The sequence below is a fragment of the Lichenostomus cassidix genome, chromosome 3, assembly GCF_008360975.1.
Source record: "Lichenostomus cassidix isolate B80296 chromosome 3, HeHo_3.0, whole genome shotgun sequence".
In the NCBI taxonomy this organism is placed as follows: domain Eukaryota; kingdom Metazoa; phylum Chordata; class Aves; order Passeriformes; family Meliphagidae; genus Lichenostomus; species Lichenostomus cassidix.
In genome coordinates, this window is record NC_139483.1 from 65781209 (window position 1) to 65785371 (window position 4163).

Here is a 4163-nt window from a genome sequence, read left to right on the forward strand (position 1 = left end):
TTTGCTTCCTTTTCAGCATCTCAGACATAAATTCTGTGATATTTCATGGGCCAAAAGGAGGGTTTTTTCCCCCTCCAACTAATTCTTAATACTTACTACAGCAGTATGGGAAATGAAATTGTGGAGCAGAGTCCTTAAGGCCACATTGCCACTAAAATGCTTCATATCACAGGACCAGAGCTCAGTAATGTAATCCCATGTAGAATTTTTATCTGACAAAAAACCCATCATTGTTCCCCTGACCTTATCTGTCTAGTTCTACCTTTTGCCTTAATGCTTTCATGCTGATATAGTCTCTTCTCCTTTTTTGTTTTCGTTTGTTTGTTTTGTTGTTGTTGCTTTGTTATACTCCTCTTGAAATATGCTATTGATGTAAGAAAAAAAGGTAGAAAATTAGATGTCAAGCAGTCTGAAAAATAACATGTAGCTGGACAAATAGGGAGCATTTCACCCCATATAGGTACTAAGAGCAAACAACACTCTTCTCCTCTCACAACCCTCTTCCCAATTCCTGGGCTTTGACAGTGATGGTGTCGCCCAATGAATCACTGACCACAGTAGAGAGAGAAATCTAATCCTTTTAATGAATTCCCTTTCTGTCCTGTCTGCTCCATAGGAGTTTGCTCACAGATGTCGGAATCACACCCGAATTTTCAGAGGAGCATTAGCAGTAACAGCCTGTGTACTGTACAATCAGCCTTTGGGCAATAAAGTTATTGGCAAACTTTTGTCATATTTTTTTTTCTGTGAACTTAACTTGGATTTAGTTTACTCAGGCAATTTTCAAGCAGGCTGTTGAAAGTATTTGCTATGCCAAAATGATTATTCCACTTCTTAAACACGGCTGCTTTAGCAAAGTCCGTCTAAGTAAAAGAAAACAAAAAGAAAATGTGGTTGTAGATTAATTGTACAGGAACTAAGAACTTATACTCTCAATTTAAGTTAGATGTGTCAAAACAGAATTTACCCACCAAATGCCTTATGTAGCTGTTATTTAACATATTTTTTTTAATTTAGACTGAATTTTTAAAAACATCTTTTTTTTTGCAGACAATAATACTTCTGTGAAATTTTCATTGCTTCTGAAGGGTCTTTCTCTTCAAAGGAAAGAGAAAAAGAAAGGACAAGAGATCATCTTTAATTAAAAACTGGGGTGGAAAACTTGGATCGAAAAGTTGATGGCTTTTTTATTTTCATTATTTTATTTGAAAAAGAATAAAGCTTTTCTGGCTTGCTCCTGTGATAACTTCTAATTATATTTCATTTTGTTTCATGTAGCTGCCTGGGAAAGCTTTACTTTCTAAACTACTATAAAATATGAGAAATATAAAAAAATATATTATCAGTCAGCACATCCTATCACTCTCTTCCAAAGAAATGAAGACATCACACTGCCTTTAATAATTGGCTGTAAAATGGCACCTTCTAAATTAAGAGGTCTATCATTTGCATACAATAAAACTATGTATTTAAAATTGTGTCTGGTTAGGATTATTAACTGACAGAAACAAATTTACTGCCTTGTTAAGACCTTTTATCACAGCAGAAAGAATTTAACAGAGCTATAGTCTTTTCTGTTTTGTATGGCAACAACTGGCTTGTTTACAAATTTTGAGCAATTACATGCTGAGAAAGTCCACTTAAGACAACTGCAGTTACTTTACTGTTGGAGAGATGAAGTGGTTTGTGTTTAGGGTTTTTTTTCTCTCAATTCTAAGTGGGTGATTAAGCATTAGAAAACATGAATTCAACCTCACTTTCAGGTTCTCAAATCTGAGTTTGCAGCACTAGCAGTTTCTACATTAATTTGCAGTTTGTCCCATTTGAGAGAAAATTACCACAGACAGGTCTGCATTATAAAATGTTGCCAGTACAATTTTTTACTTGTGTTTGTGAACAAAATTGTACTGCAAAACTCTTTTTTTTTAAGAAAAACAATTGTACTGGAAATATAGTTTATTTCACAATATGACTGAGGTAACTTAGGAAAATGTCTTGACACTCCTATTAAAAAGAAGCCCTTTGCAGTGTTTTGCTAAGTATAGAAAAAGCTACAGTGATATTGACAGGACACAAGAACTTACCAAAGACAGGTCTTTCATGGGTGCTTCATACAGCTTTGTGATGTGACACCGTGGATTAACCTCAGCCAGCAACCAAGCTCCACACAGCCATTCACTCTCATCCTTACCAGCAGGACTGGGGGGAGAATCAGAGGGGTAAAAGAAAACGTGTAGGTTGAGATAAAGACACTTTAACAGGGAAAGAAAAAGCCATGCAGAAAGCAAAGTAAAACAAGGAATTAATTCACTACTTCTCATGGGCAGGCAGGTGTTCAGGCATCTCCAGGAGAGCAGAGCTTCATCCCATGTAGCAGTAGCTTGAGAAGGCAAAACCTATGACCCCAAATATCACCCCCTTCCTCCTTCTTCCCATCACTTTATACAGTGAGCATGGTGTCACATGGTTTGGAATAGCCCTGTGGTAAGGTGGGGTCATTTGTCCCAGCTGTGTCTCCTCCCGACCTCCCACGCATGCCCAGCCTCCTCACCATCATGGCAGTGCAAAAAGCAGGAAAGGCCTTGGTTCTGTGCAAGCCCTGCTCAGCAATAACAGAATCATCTCTATATTATCTGTACTGTGCTCAGCACAAATCCAAAATGCAGCCCCATACTAGCAAATGCGAAGAAAATTAACCCCACCCTAGCCAAAACAAGCACATAATATAAAGGCAAACTTTTTCTTTGGACAGTGAAGAAAGTTAGATGGTGTGTCATATGCAGCCCAAGAAAGTGGGTCACCAGAAAACTTGCTTTTAAGTCTGAAGACTTCGTAGGTGAAAACAATGGTTCAAACCTTGGTCTTGTCAAAACTGGGGTACAAGTATCCCCTGGCTTATTCCAGTCACTTTCAGTCTTCAAGTAACGAAACAATGAAAAGCCGCTGACTCTAAGCAAGGCAACAAAACAAGAAGGTAATCTCAGCTTTCTCTAGATGTTGATCTGTATCCACTGATAGACCATTCCCTCCCTTTTTGCAGCCAGAAAGGTTCTTTTCTCTGCCTGCCAGTGAATAAACTCAGCACAGCTGTGCCAGCCATGCTCCAGTGCACGTCTCGGCAGCGAGGGCCAGGCAGCTGTGGCCTCTCCCTGATGAAGGCTGGCCATTTGGCTAGGAGCTTTGGAAGCAGTTCTATAGATCACATCAGGAAAAAAATGCCAGGCACATGTGATGGTTGGGAAAATCAATCTGGAAAGAGAATTAAGACTACACAACCTAACAATGATTCCTTTAATACATTGTGGATTGGTAATGTTTTGGAGCAAAGTAGAAGAGAATAGCCCAGAGTACCTGCAGAGGGGGAGGAGGAGGATACAATGCCCTTATTGTCTTCTAACAAAAACAATTCTGAAGCGTACCTTAGCAAAATTCATAGCTTGAAATCTCTTTTTTTCCAGTTCAGGCCTGATGCACAGCATGTTTCCCTAGTCTTGCCCTGTCCTTAATTGCATGTAGACTGAAGACTTTTGTGATGAGCACAGTTTACTGCTGAAAGAAGAAAAAATTGTTGAATGTTTGAAAAGCTGGTTGACAAGGAACCTTTTTCCCCTGATCTTTTAAATGCTTTCACCAGTGCTTCCTTATAATCCTAGACAATGCCACTGACCCTTTTACAAATCATTGTACACACTGAAGACTGAAATTTTATACACAGTTAAAGTCAAGCTTTTTGGCCAGGTTTTGACAGCTGTTATTCTAAAACAATGTTTTGGCTCTGATCAAAAATATGACTTTATTTCCTTTTGGGTTTATACCAGGAACCATATGACTCTTTGATAGATGTGGAGGAGGGGTGGGAGCAAGGGAGCAAGAAGATCTTTCAGCTGCTCTCCCAGTAGAGCTCAGACTGCAAAATGAAATAACAAAGGAAGCTCATTTATCCAGGGCACTGGGTGTGTGGTAGGTGGTCCATGAACTACTGTTTGAAGAGAGGTGAAAGTCAGAGTTATGTTGCATATTTATTTTCAAAGATCAGGTCCTGAACCGCAAGATCTGTGCATGAGACAACACTGTTTTTCCACTCTTCTCTGTGAAAAATTAAAAGTTACTCAAGCACAGGTTGGTATTTAGATTGGTTGAAGTGTCAGAAGTTGAACTACCAG

At 38.9% G+C, this 4163-nt stretch overlaps 1 long non-coding RNA gene across 1 annotated transcript; it reads right to left on the bottom strand.

Moving 5' to 3' along the window:
* Positions 1-322: 322 nt before the first annotated feature.
* Positions 323-2425, bottom strand: LOC146439896 (uncharacterized). The gene is made up of 3 exons (XR_014851317.1): positions 2315-2425; positions 2085-2199; positions 323-863 (listed from the first exon to the last, which is right to left on the bottom strand). It is a non-coding gene; the product is annotated as an uncharacterized LOC146439896 (long non-coding RNA).
* Positions 2426-4163: the final 1738 nt, after the last annotated feature.